General features: G+C 43.9%; 1 protein-coding gene across 1 annotated transcript in view; it reads right to left on the bottom strand.

Moving 5' to 3' along the window:
- The window catches only part of FOXO6 (forkhead box O6), a 155,347-nt gene that overhangs the window by 62,717 nt on the left and 69,400 nt on the right, over positions 1-23,230 (bottom strand). The gene's annotated exons all lie outside the window — the stretch shown is intronic.

Here is a 23,230-nt window from a genome sequence, read left to right as displayed (position 1 = left end):
ACATCTGTCAGACTTTCTGCATTCCTTTAGCTACTGCAAAAAGAAGAGGCCAGTCAAGGCAGGTCTTTGTACGATCCAATCTCCCAATGGTTTAAAATGGGAAAGGAAGTTGGCAGCATTACTTCTCTTCCACCAAAATTTGAAATATGCTTTATCTATATATATAAAAGCGAAATACTACTCACGCATCATCACAAAATCTCCAGAACCGTAAAGCCTACAAATTTGAAATTTGCCACGTATGTTCTTCTTGGCTTCTAGGTGCTCACTAAGAAAGGATTTTTCAAAATGACCATCAGATCATTAGTATGTCTTATATTATTATTAACAACACGCTCTGAAGCTAAGGAGTTCTACTCCCCCTCCCCACCTGAAATCTGTTCCAAATGCAAAACACAAGCAGAGGAGAGGAGTTTCAGTTTTACTTTCACAGCAGCAAGCAGCTTTACTACAGAACAGTTGAGTTAAGCCACGGCTAGGCTCCTTCCTGTCTCCTTCTGGCTCACACAGCAAATACTGTTTCACTTTCCAAACTGCCCTCTGATGCCAAGGAGTTCTACTCCCCCTCCCCACCTGAAAAGAAATCTGTTCCAAATGCAAAACACAAGCAGAGGAGTTTCAGTTTTACTTTCGCAGCAGCAAGCAGGGGATAGAATAGGGAAGGCTTCTATGAGGCAAGCCTGAGGGAGAGAAGGGGGATAGGATAGAATAGGCTTATGTGGGGCAAGGCTGAGGGAGAGAAGGGGAGAGGAGAGGCCGATCGTAACTACACATTAATTTTCAAGCTGTAAGTGTCGATTTATCAAGCCCGATCACATAGTTTAATAGCGGAGCACGGGTATCCAGCTAGTTGGAGAATAAAGGCAATGTCAAGCAAATAGGTCGGTGTGTCTGTTGATGAAATTGCTTGTGGAGTGCCAGGCTTCCATGAATTTACGAGCGTGGTGAGCAGTAGCGTGGCCGATGATTTTTGTGTTGCTCCAATCGAACTGGTGCTGTTGGGTGTCGGTGTAGGTAGAGATTAAGGATTTGGAATTGTGACATTTGACTGTTCGTGGATCCTGATTTTTGTCCCACATAGAATTGGTTGCAACGGTTACAATTGATTTTGTAGATTAACTTGTTTCTTTCATCCTTCTGAATCTTGTTTGGTTCTGGATAATTCCTGGTGGAGTGTGGTTGTGGGTTTGTAGTCTGTTGCTATTCCTAGTTCCTTCCTATTTACGCTCCTTTATGAATGGGCATCGCCTAATCTCACAGGGTTGCACGAGGCTCCTACAAGTTGTGGCAAAACTTGGAAACCTCCAAAAGTCATTACTAAACTGTAATTTTTAAGAGACAGAAAGGGAAACCAATCAAATCCAGGAGTGGAGAGTAATTCTATTAACCACATTTAATTTTAATTGAATTAATTTATACTGGACATATTTAATTTTAATCAGACTAATTTACACTGGACTTACACTTCATTTTAATCACTTAATTTTAAATGAAATGAAATCAATTTTGTTCTTGTCCCGCCCGCCCACCTGCTATTTTTTCTGGAATACGTGCTGTGCAACATGGTCTTTGGTCTGGAAAGCGTTTGTTTGCTTGTTTGAATTTGTAATAATTGCCCAAATTCAATGGACTGTGTAAAAACAGCCAGCCTCAAGATTCTCACACAGACCAGTTCCTACATCTCCTCCCTCCCATCCCCAATCCCATGGACACTCAACAGCAAACTTTTGAATAGGTTAGTTCTTTGGAAATAGATTTGGGGAGAAGGGATGCATGCACCTATGTTGTGGTGTTTCCCTTCCATGTTTGAAGAATGTCCATCTTTAAAATCAAGCATGATGATTTCATAAAAGCATTCCTATAATAACTACTTTGAACTAGCTTGACTCGATGGCTCAGTAGCTAAGACACTGAGCTTGTCGATCAGAAAGGTCAGCAGTTCTGCTGTTCGAATCCCTAGTACAGGTCTCCTGCGTGAGCAGGGGCTTGGACTAGATGACCTCCAAGGCCCTTTCCAACTCTGTTACTGTTACAGAACAGAATTCAAAAGGTACCTCCACCTTTAGAAGAAGACAAGAGTTCACCTGCCTTTTTCTAAAGTTGACATAATCGTGCAAATTATTCTGCAGGGGGGAAATCTTGGACAATCACAAATTCATCTCTTCTGCACTGCAGTAAATTTCCCTATATGGGACTGGGAGAAAAAGCTAAAGCCATGGCTTGGTTCACACAATAGATTTAACCAGTGGTGGGATTCAAATAATTTAACAACCGGTTCTCTGCCCTAATGATTTCTTCCAACAACCAGTTCACCAAACTGCTCAGAAAGTTAACAACCGGTTCTCCCGAAGTGGTGCGAACCGGCTGAATCCCACCACTGGATTTAACCAGATCAAGCCTAGTAGATTCAACCAGCATGGTAATATTGGTTAGTTTTATGCTTGATCAGCTGCGTGAGTGAGTGCATGGGTTCAAGGGCAGTATATGAACTATTGCTTGAGTTTATGGTTGAAAATATATTGCAAATTCAGAAAATGATTTAATTCAGAAATCATGTTAAATGTATTTTGTGAACATGGATGTTAATGCCATATGGCCCAAGAAGATCAATAAAGGCTAAAATTTACAAGGTAAGATGAATTGCGCAAATGATTTCTTCCAGTTTTTCTTTTATCAGATAGTTTAAAAGCAAATATGTGACATGCATTTCACCCACAGATGACTATCTCACTATTTATCTGCCTGCATGAATCTAAGCAAGCAAAGTGTAATTTACAAACTGTTAGAAAAGGCACCAACAAATAATGCTTTTGGAGTTTGGAGGTATCAATAAAAAAAAATTGTATGATATAAATGTAACTTATGTTTATAAGTGATTTCATGGCATTTGTCCAATTATTTAATAGAATTTGGAGTTGATTTCTAAATTCAACACAGGGGACAGAGAAATCTATTTGGTGTTTTGCCCCCTAAATGCTACAATTCTGACTTTCCCAGTGACCAAATTGTCTTGCCAACTACACATAGGAGATATGTAATGGTTTAGGAGAACAAATAGGGACTTCCATTTCTAGGGATGGTATAAGTACGCCTGCCTTGGGGTTGGACTAGAAGACCTCCAAGATCCCTTCCGGCTGTATGATGCTGTGCTTCTCTAAAATTAAAAATGAAATTTGTACAGTTGTTCGCTTAAAGTAGCCTCTGGTGTTTCAGTGTCCTCCAGAGTGATGCCCTTCAGTTCCTACAATCTCTAGGCAGTCTATCCAGAAATAGAGCTAACTAGTTTTGCTCAGCCTGGAAAATTTTATATATATTAGGACTGCGTTTCCCAGAATTCATAGTCTCATTGGTTAGGGTTAGAGTGGTTGAGCAATTTGGGGAGATGCTGAGAAATGATCAGAGGTGGGTTTCAGCACGTTCTGACCAGTTCTGGAGAACCGGTAGCAGAAATTTTGAGTAGTTCGGAGAACCAGTAGTAAAAATTCTGACTGGCCACGCCCCCATCTATTCTCTGCCTCCCAAGTCCCAGCTGATCGGGAGGAAATGGGGATTTTGCAGTAACCTTCCCCTGGATTGGGGAGGGAATGGAGGTTTTACAGTATCCTTCCCCTGAAGTGGGGTGGGAATGGAGATTTTACAGTATCCTTCCCCTGCCACGCCCACCAAGCCACACCCACCAAGCCATGCCACGCCCACCAAGCCACACCCACAAAACCGGTAGTAAAAAAAATTGAAACCCACCACTGGAAATGATGCACCCAAATAAATGGAGTTATTTACATTGATGTCATTACCATCCAAAGAAATTCGATCTGCCCATGTAAGGCAAAAATAATAGCCAAGAGGAGACAAGAAATTATATTTTAGGCCAGACAGAAGACTGGGGTATCTTTATCCAGAAGACAGAAGGAGATAGGATAGCAGTTTTTAAATGGGTCCCAGAGAAGATCAAAATTTGTTCTCCATTTCCCTAGAATGGAGAACATGAATTAATGGCCAATTTCAGCTGAATATTTTTAGCCAAAGAAATTCCTATCCACAACAGCTGTTCCACTCAAGAATCAGTTATCCAGGAAAAGTGTGAATTCCCTTTCATTGGATGAGGTCAAATGGAAGCTAAATAACCATCTCTTTGAGAAGCTTTGATTTTGATTCCTGAACTGAGAAGGGATTGGACGACAATATCTAAGATGGCCCTGTGACCATCCAATATAACTTTCATCCATGATCTTGGTGGCAAGCCCTGTGGTGGGGAGGGAAGCTATAAACTGGAGGTGAGGCCCAATCTCTCTGCAGAAATGGATATGCCCCTCCTATTGAGATAAGAGCTGATCTAAATCTTTCAATGCCCAATCTTCATTTCACCTTTACCTGCCAAAAGAAGCAGGTGCTTTGAGGCCAACAGGATAGGAAGAGGGTGGGGAAAAGTTTATAGATGGATGGGTGTAAGATGGATGGATGTAAGATGGATGGATGTAAGATGGATGGATGTAAGATGGATGGATGTATCACAAAGATTCAGAGCTCTGCTTGGCATAGACCAGGGGTCCCCAACCTTGGCAACTTTAAGACTTGTGGACTTCAACTCCCAGAATTCCTCAGCCGGCTGAGGAATTCTGGGAGTTGAAGTCCACAAGTCTTAAAGTTGCCAAGGTTGGGGACCCCTGGTTTAGACCAGGGGTGTCAAACTCGACTTCATTGAGGGCCACATCAGGGTTGTGTTTGCCCTCGGGGGGGTGTGCGTGGCTTGGGAGGGCGTGGCTTGGGGGCGTGGCCAGCTCGACATCACTCGTGTCGGGGGGCACCTGTGGTGGCCCAAGTGCTCTGCCAGCAGAAACAGGCTCCCGAGCTATATTTTCAGCTGCGACGGCCTCCTACAACCCTCTGCCAGCAAAAACGGAGCTCGAGAGGGCTGCCCTCGGCCCTCCCTAGTTCCATTTTGGTTGGCAGAGGCACCGTGGGCCTGTCCTTTGCTGTTTCCAGGGTGGCCCCCATGGGCCAGATCTAAGCACCCCGTGGGCCAGATCTGGCTCTCGGGGCCTTGAGTTTGACACCCCTGATTTAGACACACTCATTTTGGGAATGCTTTGGTTGCAGCTGCATCTATGCAGGAAAGGGAGGTGAACGTTAAAACAGGCAAGGAAAAAAGGAAAGAAAGAAAAAAAATAAAATAAAATATGCCACCAATACGTCACCAAGCGTGGGAAGAGGGGAAGATGAGACGTCAGTTTTGGTACAGCTGAGCAAATCCATTTCCAACCATCCTCACCCTTCTCCAGGGGATGGGTGTGCCCAGTTGGCAATAAATGGCACTACTGCTGGCAAGGGGGCAACTGCTGCCCTCACCATGTAGCTTCCATGCCCAGATGCTCCCATCACCCCCACCACTTGCGCAAGACCAAAGCCGGACATGTCCCGCTAAAGGAATCCAGAAATAAACATGTCATTGATCAATATGACATTGTTATCAGTAGATAGGAAGAAGATTCCCTGAACACTTTTCGCTCATAAATAAAATAACATCTGATAACCACAGACATATATTCACGAATCCCATCAGTCCTAACCATCAGTATTAATCCTTAACAAGGAAAAGTGTGTGGCATGGGTGTATATGAGGTCTCTCACACACACACACACACACACACACACACACACACACACACACACAAGCAGGAAATGACAACTGGTCTCTGTTTCTAGGAGGTGGCCACATCTAGATGACCTAGGTTGACCATAAAAAGCAAGCAAGGCAAGCGAGGCAGGAGGTCATTCAAGGTTTCATGGGATCCCATCAAGAAATCTCAGAGATGTAGGCTAGGACTGGGAAGATGATCAAATCTTTTTGAAAGAAACAATGGCAAACACACCCAGATATGGCCATGGAGTCAGCAGGACCTGAGCAAATCTCTTTACCTTTTACCTCCCTTTCCTGCCGTATAAGTTGTGGTCCCTTTAAGGATGCTTTGTTTCTCCAGCCTAGATTTTTGGGACAGATCCACCAACAAAAAAATGCCCAGAGCATAAAAGAGGCTGAGCTTTCCGGGCAAGCATGCTGAATCATGACATGTGGTCTCCCTAGAGTCCACTACATCCAAATGAAGAACCACGCAGTCATTGTTAAAACTTCTGTCAATCGTCATTTCTTCAAACTCGCATTTTTCTCCTGGTTTTTTTTTCTTTTTCAAATTGCCGTTTCTCTGGATCATGTTCAATATGTACATATATATTACATATATATGCTATTTTGCATCTTGCGCAAGCGTAGAAAACGGACAGCAGAAAAAGACCTAACGCTCCATTGAGTTAGTCCTTCAGATTCTTTGGTTACTTTGAAGTTTATGCATTTTTATTATTTTTTTATTTTATTATTTTATTTAATAGTTTTATTAATAGTTTATTATTTTTAATTTAATTTTATTTAATTTTTTTTTATTTTTGTTGGGTGATGGACAAGTGTTTATCTCAAGCATGTTTAAAGTCAGTTAGTGATGACTGACCCACTATCTCCACTGGAAGTTGGTTATAAAGAACCTATAGCTCGTTTTTCAGTGAACTATTTCTCTCCATGATTTCTTGTGCCATAAACCAAGTAGCATCCAGAAAAACACAAGGGCAGCTTTGTACAAGTCAGTACAGCATTACTGCCGGTTTGCTTAAGTTTAGCATAGCATGTGTGAACCAGGGGTGGGCCACTGGAGGTTCGCAGGGGTTCAGGAGAACCTCTAGCTAAGATTCTGTGCAATTCAGAGGAACCCCAAATCCCATTCTTGGCTGGTCGCACCCACCCCACCCCGCCCCTCCCAGGAGTCCCCACATGGCCCGTTTTGGATGCAGGTAAGTGCAGGGCACATGCGGAGGCTCAGGGAGGATGAAAAACGGGCCTACCGGAAGATCGGGAAGGCTGGAAACGGGCCCATTTCTGGCTTCCAGAGGGCCTATGGAGCCTGGGGGGCCATTTTCGCCCTCCCAGAGGCTCAAGAAAAGCCTCCGGAGCCCGGGGAGGGCAAAAACGCTCCCCCCCACCCGCCCCCGTGGTGCAGGAGGCCAACTAGGCCACACCCACCATGGCCACGCCCACCCAGCAACCAGGCAGAGAACCCCTTTCTAAAATTTTTGAAGCCCACCCCTGGTGTGAACCCTAACTCTGTGTTTGCAAATGACATTTTAGGACCATATATGGTGAGCGAAGCCGGCACGGGTTGGCTTAGTGTGTGAACAAGTTATAGGTACCTAACTTTTAAGAATACAGATATTCTCACATGTGTATATGAACTCACCCTCCTTATTAGCCTGCAAGGTAAATGGCCTGTTTAGAATAAAGTGAACCTGGCATGAACCCAGTACAGTTGTATTAGCAGATTACTGAGCTAGGAGTGTGTTAGGTACTTCTCATCTTGGAAGATCCCCTGTTTTAAGACTGCCGCACAGAAAATTAGCACCCTTTATAAAGGGTCTGGAAAATTGCAAATGCTCACTTAAAATCACAGTTTGAAGGGAGAGTCAGCCAGAATTAGTGAAGTGGGGAGAGCATGAAATCAGGGTCCTCCAAGAAGCTTGGTGGTGATGCTAGGCTTGGACCAGGGGTGGGATTCAGCCAGTTCTGACCAGTTCAGGCGTACCGGTAGCTCCAATGATCAACTGAGAGCGAACCGGTTCACTCCAACGATCAGATGGGCTCGCCCACCCGCCCCTGCGCTATAACCTACCTATATTTCTTTTGTTTTAAGCCCAGCTGATAGGTGCAGCAGAGCGGATTGCCATGCCTCAGCTGTTTTACTCACTCTGGATTCAGTAGAAGGTAACTTTCGATCCTATTGAGCATGCATGGAAGTGTGAGTTTGGCGCGCAAAGCACACACAGCAAACCAGTTGTAACAACCGGTGAATCCCACCACTGGCTTGGACTATTGTCGGTGGCATCCTAAAGTCCAGCTTTGACCCAAAGCTATACATTTTTTGGACACACACAGAGTCAGAGGGGGTTTGGCCCTGCTAGTTCTCAGCATAAGAGCCAAGGCATTGAGGTCTGCCTCTTCCTTGGCTAAGAGAGAATCTGGGAGAATTGTTCTCCCGTATCCCTCCTAGCTTTTTCCTGGGAAATAGAGGTACAAACAAGTAGTCTAATGCGCTGTGAGTCACAGGCACAGCCCACAGCCTGGCAAACATCCTGTGCATTCCTCCAGGGTACTGCATCTCAATCTTGGCAACTTGAGGAAGCCTGCACTTCAACTCCAGATGTCTGGACTTCAATTCCCAGAATTCCCTAGCTAGATGGGGAATTCTGGGGGTTGAAGTCCAGGCATCTTCAAGTTGCCAAGGCTGTGAAACACAGAGAGAGGGGGGGAGATAGGGAGGGAGGGAGGGAGAAGGGGAGAGAGAAAGAGAGGGGGGGAGAGGGAGGGATTTTTTGCCACCCTGCTCACCTTTGTAAAAAGAAGAGGAGAGGAGAGGAGAGGAGAGGAGAGGAGAGGAGAGGAGAGGAGAGGAGAGGAGAGGAGAGGAGAGGAGAGAGAAGGGAAAGGGAAAGGGAAAGGGAAGGGAAGGGAAGGGAAGGAAAGGAAAGGAAAGGAAAGGAAAGGAAAGGAAAGGAAAGGAAAGGAAAGGAAAGGAAAGGAAAGGAAAGGAAAGAAGGAAAGGAAAGATAAAAGAGGGGGACAGAAATTGAGGAAATCTGGAAAATTAGAAAAATAAAGAAAGGCAAGTCACTCACTGATAAAAGGTAATACAGAGGGACAGGAAAAGATTAGAATCATACATTATCGAGTTGGCCTTTTGGTTCTGAACTGAAACCGGTTTTACATCCCCACATCCAACACCAAGTGCCAAAGGTTTTTCACCATGTTATGGACATCAACATCTCAGCCTAAGAGCAACTTCACACGCATACCCCTGGCAATTCCAGATGGGGTTTGGAAAAACCCTGCATGGTACTCTGGACCTGAATCTTTCCAGATGTTTGGACCTACAACTGCTATCATCCCTCAACCCTGCACTGCCAGATGAAGCTGACGGAATTTTATAGACCAAACCATTTAGAGGGGGGGCAACCATGTCGGAAAAATCCCGCAAAGGTAACACACAATTCAATGGACCAGCATGTTGACTTGCCAAGATTCCGTTAGAGAAGCTGATTGAATGATAGTCAGTTTGGTGTCATGGTTAAGGCACCGAGCTATCAACTGGGAGAACAGGTGAACTAGTCCCATTTTAGGCACAAATTCAGCTGGGTAACCTTGGCCCAATCCTTCTCTCTCTCGGCCCTAGGAGGGAGAAGACAATGGCAAAACCAGTTCCAGGATCTCACCAAGAAAACTACAGAATTCCACTTATGGCCATTGTGGCATCTCCATGATCAGGGTGCTTGAGATTCAAATGCCTGGCAACTGTTTCATATTTATGACGGTTGCAGTGACGACCTTCTGACCAGCAAAGTCCATGGGGATGCCAGATTCACTTAACAACCGTGTTAACTAACCTAACAACTGCAGTGTGTCACTAAACGACTGGGGCAAGGAAGGTCGTAAAATGTTAGGCAAAATTCACTTAACAAATGTCTTGCTTAACAACAGAAATTTTGGGCTCCTTTGTGGTCATACGTCGAGGACTACTTGTACCCGTTTCTCACTCCTATACATAGTTGAGAGAGGAAACACTGTGGAGGCCAATCCAGGACACGGCAGGTTTTTATTCCTCCAATGAAGTTAATATTTATTGCACAACCATGGAAAGTCAGTCATTTGTAACCCAACTGGGCCGATGAAAGGGGTTGGCATTTTGTTTGTATACTTCCCGGACTGTTAATATTTGTGTACGGTTGTATCTTGTGCCTCTTTTAGGATGCTTTAACTACGTACGCGCTGCCTTGAGTCTTTCTGATTTTGTTCCTACATAAATCTATTATCCTCCTCTTCTCCTCCTCCTCATCCAATGAGAACCTTGGATTTCCTCCAAGGTTCATTCTGTCTGTCACTTTAGAATTGCTTTTCTACACCAGGCAGGGGAAAAAGAAAGATGAACCGCAATCAAGTGTAACCGTTTGCAAGACTACAACCCACAAATATGCACACACGACAAAATAAAAATAATAATAAAAAAAAATCGAACGCACCCTTTATTCCTTTTTTCAATCTTATAAAAATCCGGTACGGTCCTGAAAATGATGTGCAAGAGGTAGCAGTCTGGTCTAAACTATTTCAGTCTGTAGAGAGGAAAACTCATTTTTAAAAGTCCCTCTGTACATTAAAAAGGGGTTTTTAAGAAAACCTAGGGAACCTGAAAGGCAGCCTTTAAAGAACACCGTTTTATTGTTTTAGTGGAGGGAGTATGCCCTGGTATCATTAAAGGTAAAGGTAAAGGTTCCCCTCGCACATACGTGCTAGTCGTTCCCGATTCTAGGGGGCGGTGCTCATCTCTTTTCAAAGCCGAAGAGCCAGCGTTGTCCGAAGACATCTCCGTGGTCATGTGGCCAGCATGACTCAACGCCAAAGGTGCACGGAACGCTGTTAGCTTCCCACCAAAGGTGCTCCACTATTTTTCTACTTGCATTTTTTACGTGCTTTCGAACTGCTAGGTTGGCAGAAGCTGGGACAGGTAACGGGAGCTCACCCCGTTACGTGGCACTAGGGATTCGAACCGCTGAACTGCCGACCTTTCGATCAACCAGCTCAGCATCTTAGCCACTGAGCCACCGCGTCCCCTTCTGGTATCATTACCCCCTTGTTATTTAGAGTTCTCCATTGCATCCAGCTCCCGCAGGATTTTATTGCTTTCTTTCCTGCATGTCTAGACGAGGCCCAAATCCACGCCCAAATAACGATTAGACACCTGATTGCCATGCCCCATCACTGCCACCCACATCCCCTTATATCCTCCATACTGTGTCTGCATTCATTCCATGTGCAGCCCAAGGAGGTATGGAAGGTTGGGAATAGTCTAGAAGCACAGGAAAAAGTCTGGAAGGTGGCTGATGGTTTGCACGGTTGAGATTCAGGAAAGTCCCTCAAATGCCCCGAGCAAAGAATGGATGAGCCATCAGACATTCCCCGAGGCTGCACATTCAATCTAGACTCTATCTCTAGCCAGGCAGCTGTGCAAAGCTAGAACAACTCAGCGCAGCTGTCCAAGCAATGAATTTTCCTGAGGTTGATCACAGGCTGGGTTGCAGTCTTGACCTCATAGTTAAGTGACTCGCCTGCCCGACGGTAAGGAATGTTACACACACACACACACACACACACACACACAGAGAGAGAGAGAGAGAGAGAGAGAGAGAGAGAGAGAGAGAGAGAGAGAGAGAGAGAGATCACTGGCTTCACCAAGACAGCTTCTACTGAGCTCAGATAGGGAGGGTGGAGCTGAACTGAAAAGTAAGAAGAGTGATTCAGAAGAAGACCCAGCTAAGCTGTTGGAAAGGACTGACAAATCTACTTAATGCAACAGAGTAGGAATAAATGCAGCTGTTCTGACCTAGCCTTCCTGATATAATAAAAAGCACACCATTAGTCCCCAAAACCCTTTTTTTATTATTTTATTCCTTTCATTCACAGCACGTGCTGAATCACCAAGAGTTTATAAATAGTCCAACAGAAGTCTGTCACAGTCCTTCGGATAAGGCTGGTAAACACCCACCTTTATCTTCTTTGACACGCTGCCAAAGACCTAATTGGCAATTATCTTGGCAAGGCCACACGGAAACACAGAGTCAAAAACGGAGCTTCAAAGTACAAACCGACACCATCTACAACGTTGCTTCCTGCAAAGGCCCACGTGCCTTTGCTCTTCCTTTATGTCTAATGGGAGGGGCCAATCATCTCCAAGCCTTACTCCTGAGTCGTCCCTTTTGTTTTAATTGTTCTTGCCTTCTGGCAGCTCTGCGCATGCACGCACTAGGAACAGGCTCCCCCTGTTCCTCTGCCTCTCTGAAGACCGGCTCTGGAGGCTCTGGAGTCCGCACATAACTCCCAGATGGCCCTGGCCCCATCTCTGCCTCTGACGCAAAGCCCTCGACCAAGCCTTCCCCAGACTCCAGGACTGACCCATGTTCCTCCCCAGCCTCCTCACTGTCCGACTCTGCTGCCAGTTCTGCAGGCTGCTGCGGACCACAACAGCAGCTTGCTTGGTCTGCAGGATGCTTCTCATATATAGCCTACTAAAATGCCAAAGGAGAGCAAGAGAGAGAGAGAGAGAGAGAGATTCTTGCCGAGAATAAAGCTATTATATTTCTACCTCCTTTGTTGAGGATAAGCAGCTTCAATAATATACAACCAAGCCTCTCTGAGTGGTACGTTTATAGCTAGGCATACACTGCATGGTGTAATAGGGTTGAAAACCCAGGGCAGATTGACGGAGATGTCATATCTATCAATGTGACAACTGCCTCCCTCTCTGAACATGCAAGGCTAGTTCCACAGCATAGTTTCAAAACTATTTGCCAAGTTATTCTTTCTTTTCTCTCTCTCTCTCTCTCTCTCCCCTCTCTCTCTCCCTCTCTCTCTCTCTCTCTCCCTCCCTCCCTCCCTCTCTCTCTGCCTCCTCCCTCTCTCTCTCTCTGCCTCCTCCCTCTCTCTCTCTCTGCCTCCTCCCTCTCTCTCCCTCCCTCCCTCCCTCTCTCTCCCTCCCTCTCTCTCTCTGCCTCCTCCCTCCCTCTCTCTCCCTCCCTCCCTCCCTCTCTCTCTCTCTCTCTCTTTCTCTCTCTCTCGTTCTCTCTCTGCCTCCTCTTGTAAAAGGTCTTTTTGGGTCATTGTAGATTCAGTCAGATTGTTGACTAAGATATATTTCAAAGCCAAGTTTTATCAGTTTTTGTTGTGGAATATTAACAAGGAAATGTGCATTGTAAAACTGATTACAAAATGATGACACTGAGTAGATTGGCTTTTCTGGAAGAAGAAGGAAGAAAAAAACAAAAACAACGTGTGTTATGAAAGCTACTGGAGAATGAGGAAGCCTCAAGAAGATAAAAGGGAACGGCATCTTTTCAGCCTCTTTTTCCCCCCAAGGAATGGTTGGACAGGAAATAATTTAATTAAAAGAAAAATAACCTTAACATGAAAGAATGAAAAAAAAAAAAAAAAGATGATTCAATCTCTTCAGACAAAAAAAAAATTAGACTAAAAGCCACTAGAAACTTGAGCCTCTAATTGCAAGCATCTTTAAGGCATTACCTGGTTTTGAAAGGTGTTACCAGAATATTTCTAAATTTTGGCTGCCCTAGATTAACACAGCTCCCCTTCTATGAGTCTGCCTTTAAAGCCAACATTTGATCTTAATCAGGGTGCCTTCACAACTCTTAAACCACCACTCCCGTCCTCTTCAAACATCCCAGGCTTGGGCACAATGGCTGAAGATAAAGAAGTTGTATTTGTCCTGACCTAGGCTCCCCAAGAGCATGAAACAGACTCCTTGTCCCGACAAAAACCTCTTTTTATTAAGTTACTGTGAATTCCTCTCATTCACATCCAGCAAAGTCTTTCAAGGGAGAATTTACAGTCACAGACCTTATCTGGCTTGGAGAGCTGCCAGGCCGATATCTTCAAAACTTGGCAAAGAGTCTCGGAGAGTCACGAACCTCCTGCAAACTCCTCTCCCCTTTCGCTCCTCTTTATTCCCTATGGGAGGGGCCATTCACCATCCACCTGTGGCTTTACTCCCTAGTTGACCCTTGTTCCTTAGCTGTTCCCTTCTCCTGGCAGCTCTGCGCATGCGCACCCTGGGAACAGGCTCCAGCTGTTAGTCTGCCTCCCTGATGTCTGACTCTGAAGGCAGATGATAGCTGGCATACAGCCCTGGCCCCCTCTCTGCCTCCGACGCAGAGCCCTCATCAGAGCCTTCCCCAGACTCCAGGACTGGCCCATGTTCCTCCCCAACCTCCTCACGGTCGGAATCTGCCATCAGCTCTGCTGGTCGCTGGCGGGCCACAACAGTATTCCACAATTACAACTTCCACAAGAAGTTGTCCTTCTTATGATGCTTCATAGAGGAAGATACTTTGACTGCTAAGTGCCGTGCGACTTTTCTCAAATCATTATTTTTAGTATCGGGAAGGAACAAAACAAGTGAGTCTCTTAAAAAGTCGAAGGGGTTAATTTCCCCAACCTGATATTTTGCCAAAGAGGCTGAGGCGGAAAGTGCCAGAATTCTCTGCTGAACATGGCCAGGCTATCTCAGGTCTTCCAGCCTCAAGAGGATAAGGGAATTATGGGATGCCTCCTGGCACTGCCTCGGGAGCCTGTTGCTAAGCCTCTGGAAACACCCTCTCACGCTGTGGGTGGGAGAAAACACAGGTTGAGCCTTAAACAGGAGGACGGTAAATTCCATCTGTACAAGTCAATCATATAACAGCAAAGCTTTGGATGAAGCAAAAAAAAAAAAAAAATCATGCATCTGACAGAAGGGGGCTGCCAAACTCAGCATCTCCCCACCCCCCACCTGTCAGGACTTAGCTTCCGGATTCTGTGTTACCCAGGAAACGGCTGGTGACATTGCAACCACCTTAGAGCCAAGCAGGGAAATTCTCTGCTTTAGGTGTTAGGGATGCCTTCTACTGTTGCCAGGGAAACGCAGAACCCTGAGATTGGGTCCTGGCAGGTTAGCGAAGAGCTGATGTTCAAGGCAGCGCCTTTCTTTGCTTTTAACCTTGCATGAGCGGCGTTCTGGAGGAAAAGAGGGCCACAAGCATTCCTTGTTGTAGGCAGTCTGGGTTGAGGTCCTGCCATCCCTTTCCACTGCTTTGTAACTAGCCCCCTTCCTTTACCTCACGGATTACTTATCCTTCACACAGTGGTACCTGGAAAATGCAGTAACTCCAAGTTTGAATCCTCCCCACAAAAATAGGACATGCACGTAATTGCATGGAAGAGGAAAGGGGGGGGGAAAGAGATATATCTCTCTTTTTTTTTTCCAGACCGTGACATCACACGATTCTTCTGCCTGTCTAGAGTGGCTTGTCATTTTCCATTGCAAGCTATTATTGACAGCCAAAATACAGCTGTAAAGGCAATGAAAAGTATCCGGTAATTGCTTAAGGGAATGTGAGATCGACCTCTGGCTGTGTGCGCTTTTGCAATCCACATCTCCGAGGTGATCCTGCCAATCTTTCCGGGATGTCTTACAGAATAAAATCCTCCCCACCCTGATCTAGAATACAGTTTTTGAACTATGGCACCAAACTTTCAGTTAGAGACGAACAGGCTGGGGCTCAGAGTAAGGGCTGAAGCGAACAATGCATCTTCAATCTCTAACAATGTGTGGCCTCCCCAGAAGAAGACAAATATATATATGAAAGGATTTCTCAGTATTCATTTTGCACCATCTTTTGTTGCCCTTCCCTCTTTCAGAGTTGGCCTTTTTTTTTTTTATTTATATGCCACCCTTCTCCGGAGACTCGGGGCGGCTTACAATGCGTTAAGCAATAGCCTTCATACTTTAGTATATTTATACAAAGTCAGCTTATTGCCCCCACAATCTGGGTTCTCATTTTACCTTAGAAAGGATGGAAGGCTGAGTCAACCTTGAGCCTGGTGAGATTTGAACCTGCAGTAATTGCAGGCAGCTGGTCTTAATAACATTGCTTTAGTCTGCTGCGCCACCAGGCCTTGGACATATAAGATTGGCTTGGAAGCTGGCTGATTCTTTGGGGGCAGAACTGGGTGAATGTTTACACAGGGAAATCCATGACTTCAAAGCAAGCGATTGTCTGTTCCTCGATTTGTATCAAATTCCACAGAAAAACGTGTAAGATTTGCTAATCAAAATCCTCCATTTGTCTGAAGTGGTGTAGAGTTTCTTGCCTAAGCAGGGGGTTGGACTAGAAGACCTCCAAGGTCTAATGAGCCAAGTGTATAGGTATTACAACTCCAAGAATTCCCAGCCAGTACTTTACATGACTAAAATGTAAGCCACACCTACCTATACTTAGGGTAACAGGTTAGAGAAGGTTGGATTAAGCCATTCGTCCTATTCTGTTCTTCAATAGTTGATTTAGTGGCTCCTGCGTCGATTGCATATGACTCTGTATGATTAAAAAAATCAGCTACGTTTTTATACAAAGGATTTCTCAAGTCCCTGGGTATGTCATACTTCATGGTATTAATAGCAATCCCTTACCTGCAACTATTTTAACCTATTAACTACTCCCACAGCAGAAAGGCTTGTCATGAATAATGTGTGTGGATGCCATACCAAAACTATTGATGAACTTTAATCGACACTTCTCCAAAAGCCTGGATAATCCCAGAAGAAAATGACTTCTTCAGGTCATTTTTGCAATTTTCCAAGGTTTCCATTTTGCAAGTCACTTTAAGAGAGTTTTTTTCCAAATCAATTTGAGGGATCAATCCCTCCATGTTAGTGGTGGGATGCAACTGGTTTAACAACCGGTTTAGTGAGTGCGAGCGCCTAATGTGCTTGCGTGCAGTGTTCAAAATACAACAATTTGAAGCTCAGCTGCTTACCTTCTAAGGCAGCCCTGGTAAGTAGAACAGCGGAGGCACGGAAATCAGCTGTGCCGCACGAATCAGCTGAGCCAGAAAGAAAGAAAGAAAGAAAGAACAGGATAGGGCGGGGAAAGGTGGGTGGGGCCAGCTGATCATCCCACAGAGAGGGCCTCCTCGGGGTGCCATCAGCCAAACAGTGCAGGCTGGTGACCCCCAGGGGGAGGGCCTTCTCTGTGGGGGCACCTACCCTCTGGAATCAATTGCCCCCAGAGATAAGGAGAATCCAAGACCTCAGTGCCTTCCGCCGTGCCCTTAAAACCTTCCTTTTCCAGCAAGCCGGGCTGGCCTAATTTTTTAAGTGTTTTTAAGTGTTTTGTTTATCGTTTTTAATTAATGGGGCCAAATTTATATATATATATATTTAATTGTATTTTAATATTTGTACTTGATGTTTTTACTTGGCTGTTCACTGCCCTGAGTCCTCAGGGAGAAGGGCGGTATACAAATTCAAAATAAAATAAAATAAAATAAAATCAGCGCTAACAGTTCACTTGAACCAGTCCAAACCGGCTGAATACCACTTCTGCTCCATGTGCTAACTAAAGTTAGCTACACTCAGGTAAGGCACCACGTTCCAGCAAGTCAAAATTGGCTCCTTCCTAAATTTGTTTTAGGAGAGCGGTTAAAGCTTTTCTAATAGGCTTTCTCCAGCTAGTAATGTGTCGCTTCTGCAAGCAGACAGAAGAACGAGCTTGCTACAACATTGGACATGTCCATTCCTAGGTCCAATTAAAAAAAAATAATTAAAGAGGGGTAGGAGGATGGCAACCTGACAAATGGGCACTTCAAAGGAAACCACTGTAGGCAGTGGCAGGTCCAGTTGAGTAATATCACAGAAACAAATCCTTGAGTAACAAGGACAATTTGGATTCACACACACGCAAGTGACATTAGGATAGCCTATGATATTCCAAGAATGGTTGGCAAGATGTGTCATGAGACCAGATCCTGCTTGAAGATGATGCTGCAACCATCATTACGGCTGTAATGCCATGGTGGGAAAAAATGTCAGACGGACATGAGCAGCTCCCAGGTGATCTGAGCCACAAGGGCTCAAAATCGTTTACCTGTAATGGCAAAACTTACATCATCTGGAGTTCTTTCTTAGTTCACTGTACAATTGGTGTAGCATTTTAAAAATGGGCTTTGCTGCTTTTCTACGGTCCAAAGCTCTCTTCATACAGGCCTGCACTTACATAGTTAGTTAAGAGCCTTGATAGTACAAGGGTTTAGTGCACCCTGTTATTAACACAGCTGCCTGCAATTTCTGCTGGTTCGAATCTCTCCAAGGCTCAAGGTTGACTCAGCCTTCCATCCTTTCTAAGGTAGGTGAAATGAGGACCCAGTTTGTGGGGGCAATAAGCTGACTTTGTATAAAATATACAAAAGAATGAAGGCTATTGCTTAAAGCATTGTAAGCCGCCCTGAGTCTCCGGAGAAGGGCGGCATATAAATCAAATTAAAAAAAAAAATCACTCCCAAGTTCTAGAACTGAGAAGATCAGGAACAGGTACCTCAATGTGCACCTCTGCCCTAGACGGACAGACAATATAAATGAAGAATCCATCTGTGGGGCGTTGATTGTAAACTTTAAAAAGCTATATGGCAGTGATGTGCTGAGTGCCGAAAAGGGAGCACTCGCTTGCTTCGCATGCTCGTCTGGGCCATAACCCGGAAGAGGAGTTGCCCAATGCACATGTGCATGCCCAAAACTGATTTTACCCCGATCCAGACATTTTACTACCTATAAGATACAAAACAATAGAAACTACATTCTCATAAATTGGAAACCATGATTAATTGATTAGCACCCTGATTAGTTTTGTTTAGTTCTATTGTTTATTTGTTTGTTTGTTTGTTTGTTTATTATTTATTTATTTATTCCTTTGGGTAAAGCTCGGCCATCTGATTATTTCAACACATTCTGTAAATCCAAGGAGCAGCAAAATTCAATTATCAGGTTAACTTTCCTTTGTGATCACAGCCTGAGAATTATTATTTCTTACACTTACTATCACTTCAAAAGGAACACATTATTACTGAATGGGGAAAGGTTTAAAACATTAAGATTTTCATCTGTTCCTACCAGACGACGAGGCAGCTGAGTGCTTTTAGTTAAAACCGAAGGCAAGAGCCGAAATTAAATTTAGCTTTAATTTGATAAAATCTAAAATGTGCCTATTTCTTTAATGATGTTTTGGCTGCAATCCTATGGAATGTGGAAGGGTGTTTCAAGGCCCAGGGGTTACTTAAACTGCCTCCTTTCCACCTGCAGAGAGAAATTGGGACCTAAAATCATCCTGTCTTAATAAAAATGGAACTCTCAAATTCCATACAATATTCTTCTGAAGAAATAGAAATAGAAATAGAATAACAGAGTTGGAAGGGACCAGAGGTTAAATGCTCCCGGTTCGGACCGGATTGCCTGATCCAGTAGTAATGGCGGCGGGTGGTTCGGAGAACCAGTAGCAAAAATCCCTGCACCCTCCCCCCCCCCACCATGCCCAGCTGAGCCACATGATAATCAGAGGCTTTTTTTTTCCTTTTAAAAACATTTTTTCTGCAACCTCTTCCAACGAAAAAATGCTTTTAAAAGGAAAAAAAAAAAGCCTCTGATGATCCCGCGGCTCCTCTGGGATCGTCAGAGGCTTTTCAAAGCATTTTTTCCTGCAACCTCTTGGCCGAAGAGGTGGTAAAAAAAATGCTTTGAAAAGTCTCTGACGATCCCAGCTGAGTTGCCTGATCAGCAGAGGCTTTTCAAAGCCATTAGAAAAAATGCTTTGAAAAGTTTTTTTTTAAAAGTTGGCCACGCCCACTCAGTCACATTACCACCACCACCACTAAGCCACGCCCACAGAACCAGTAGTAACAAATTTTATATTTCACCCCTGGAAGGGACCATGGAGGTCTTCTAGTCCAACTCCCTGCACAGGCAGGAAACCCTACACCACTTCAGACAAATGGTTATCCAACATCTTCTTAAAAACTTCCAGTGTTGGAGCATTCACAACTTCTGGAGGCAAGTTGTTCCACTGATTAATTGTTCTAATTGTCAGGAAATTTCTCCTTAGTTCTAAGTTGCTTCTCTCCTTGATGAGTTTCCACCCATTGTTTCTTGTCCTGCCCTCAGGGGCTTTGGAGAATACCTTGACTCCCTCTTCTTTGTGGCAGCCGCTGAGATATTGGAAGTCTGCTCTCATGTCTCCCCTAGTCCTTCTTTTCATTAAACTGGACATACCCAGTTCCTGCAACCGTTCTTCATATGTTTTAGCCTCCAGTCCCCTAATCATCTTGGTTGCTCTTCTCTGCACTCTTTTCAGAGTCTCCACATCTTTTTTACATCGTGGCGACCAAAACTGAATGCAGTATTCCAAGTGTGGCCTTACCAAGGCATTATAAAGTGGCATTAACACTTCACATGATCTTGATTCTATCCCTCTCTTTATGCAGCCTAGAACTGTGTAGGCTTTTTTGGCAGCTGCTGCACATTGATATTAAGGTATGTGGAATAGAGCTATTGGATTAGCCTGTCAAAATCCAGACTACTACAAGTGGTCCTTGACTTACAACAGTTCACTTACTGACCATTCGAAGTTACAAAGGCACTGGAAAAAGTGACTTATGACCATTTTTCACACTTATTACAACCATTGCAGTATCCCCATAGTCATGTGATCAAAATGCAGACACTTGGCAACTCACTCATAGGACTACCTGTACTAGATGACTATGGTCAATACTGCTTGGCCACCTAATGCCCTAAATTAAAAGGATGGTATCAGGAATGAATTGCAGAATCCAGTATTCTCACACTCTATTTATTATTCAGTCTTAGCCACAGGAATCCTGGTTTGTTTGCTCCTTGTTTCAAAACCCTCATAAAATCAAGGCATTTTTGCAAGATCCAATCTGGGTCTGTCACCGGGACCAGAGGTTTACTCTTCCGAGTTTTTGGACTCATGCTGGAGCCCATCTTCAAGGAACTTATCCATACTGGAATATGTGTTCTGGGTTATTCTATGAGTCGTAGTTATGTGGTGCCTTCCTATTGGTTGATTGGTGTGTTGATGGCCAGTGATTGGCTGTTGTTTCCTTGGGTTGCCAAGTCCTCGGCTCTTAAGCACCTGATACGCTGGTGGTAAATCAGCACTCCTGTTGATTGACAAGGGGCCCATTTCTCTGGCTATCTTTGTCCCTGCTTGGCCAACAATCTTAGTAGCTGCAAAACTGAATGTATGTTTTTGTTCATTGCAATGTGAGGCTACCAATGAGTTCGGGTCTCTTCGTCTGACCGCTCACTTGTGTTCTTGCAATCTGGTGCTTAGCTTCCTCCCATCTGTAGCTTAGAAGAATAAACCTCTAGTTCCGATGACCGATCTAGATTGGATCTTGCAACATTATCCTGGGGCAAGTATATTTGCCTTCATTTGTCAAAATGTTTTTGCTGAAGAGCTAACCAAGATTTTTAAAAAGCCAACCTATTGGAAAACATCTCCTGAATTTCAGAGTGGTGATGGCGATCCAGTTTTGCCTACTGTATTTTCATCAGCAGCAGTAGCCTCAATCATTCTCTGCAGTGGTGGGTTTCAAAAAATTTTACTACCAGTTCTGTGGGTGTGGCTTGGTGGGCATGGCATGGCATGGCTTGGTGGGCATGGCTTGGTGGGCGTGGCAGAGGAAGGATATTGTAAAATCTCCATTCTCACCCCACTCCAGGGGAAGGTTATTGCAAAATCCCCATTTCCTCCCAATCAGCTGGGACTCAGGAGGCAGAGAATAGATGGGGGCGGGGCCAGTCAGAGATGGTATTGACCGGTTCTCCGAACTACTCAAAATTTCTGCTACCAGTTCTCCAGAACTGGTCAGAACCTGCTGAAACCCACCTCTGGATCTCTGAAATTTCCAGCAAAGGCAGTTTTTCCAAGACATATGTGTTTTTTTCCACTGGAGGTGCCAAATACTGGACTCAGAGGTGTTTGCGTAGCTGTAGAGCAAAGCTCCTTTTTTTCAATCTATTCATGCTCTTTGTTTCAAATTCTATTTGTGGGTTTTATTTTATTTTATTTTTGTGGTTTGGAATTGTTTGGTAGTATTTTCTTTTCTTGAAATATTGCTTGCTGCCTGAAAAGCCATTGCTTGACAGCTGGAATGGAATTATTTTAATAAGTACACAAATAAATTTGGAAAAAAGGGGAAACTTTTGCAACTTGGGGAAAAGAGATAGCAAAGCAAATATGATTTTCAGCTTCAAAGTTTTCAACAGGCTGATAAAAACTACTTGTTTTATTATGAATTTGCCCTACTATTCTAATCTATAAGATTATAGATTATAGATTTCCAGTTTTCATATGGATTTTTTTTCTTTTCACATAGTGTCACTTCAAAATTGTGATATCTATTTTCTTTATTATTATTATTGTTATGCCCTTTTAAATTTTTTTAATGTATTTCTCTATTTTGTAGTTGTTTTACTTATATAATTTTTAATGAAAGTATTGGAAAAAATTGTTATAGCTAGTTATTTCAGGTATGAGATTGTCTCTGCAAAAGTATATTTAAAAATAACATTGTTCTTGACAACAATAGGGAAGGAGTTTGCCATTGTCTTCTTGCAGGATATTCGTAACTCCCCCGTCAAGTCCATAAGATTCAATTGCTTCTCATCCAATAATTGATCAAGTATGATTCAATTTACCTTGGTCAAGATCAATCCAAATGAATTTGGTGCTGCAACTTGTTATGACAAACCTCATTTTGAACTCAATTCCTAGACATATCCATATATTTTGAAGCTAACAATACAGAGGTAATTCGCTTATCACCTTTTTCCAACATGTCTTTTCTACATGTTCTGTGGGACTCCTGTTGGTCTCCCATTCATGTACTAACCATATTAGACTCTACTTAGCTTTTGGAGATAAACCAAGATCAGCTACATTGCTGCCACCTAGCTGGGGCTTAATATTTCACCAGTTGGTTTTAATGTGTCCTAGTGATTCATTTTAAATGGATGTTTCTATTTCTGGTTCTGACATATTTTTAAAAAAAATAGCCAATTATCATTTCATTTTTCTCACTGACGTGCACTAACCTGCTGCCTTCCAGAACGTTTCCCACCATTCACTCACATAAAATACTCCATAACAAAAGTAAATAAATGAGGTCACTCCCCTTCCTTACTAAATAATGGGGGGGTGGATTTGTTTATCTAGATCAGAGGTCTTCAAACATGGCAGCTTTAAGACTTGTGGACTTCAACTCCCAGAATTCTCCAGCCAGCTATGCTAGTTGAAGTCCACAAGTCTTAAAGCTGCCAAGTTTGAAGACCTCTGATCTAGATATTTGCCTCCTTCCCTCAAATACCTTCAGATAGAGAATTGCTAGGGAGGAGTGCCAGTCTCATTGGATTTATCCAGCCAACATCTGCAAGTCACACTGGATTAGGGTAATCCTGTTAGAGAAAGCTCATCCATCCCAAAGATGAATTGTCCTGTTGTACAAAATGCAGCGTAGTAGTTCTGTCCCATCAGAAGGAGGGGTACATCTGCTTCCTGCATTTAGGAATACGGTAAAGGTAAAGGTTCTCTTTGTACATATGTGCTAGTTGTTCCCGACTCTAGGGGGCAGTGTTTATCTCTGTTTCAAAGCCAAAGAGCCAGCGCTGTCCGAAGACGTCTCCGTGGTCATGTGGCCGGCATGACTCAACGCCAAAGGCGCACGGAACGCTGTTACCTTCCC

Source organism: Pituophis catenifer, unplaced genomic scaffold, assembly GCF_029215685.1.
Source record: "Pituophis catenifer annectens isolate HBS135680 unplaced genomic scaffold, rPitCat1.0.hap2 SCAF_9, whole genome shotgun sequence".
Taxonomy (NCBI): Eukaryota; Metazoa; Chordata; class Lepidosauria; order Squamata; family Colubridae; genus Pituophis; species Pituophis catenifer.
Note: the sequence above shows the minus strand (reverse complement) of the source record. Positions and strands in the feature narration are given on the sequence as shown.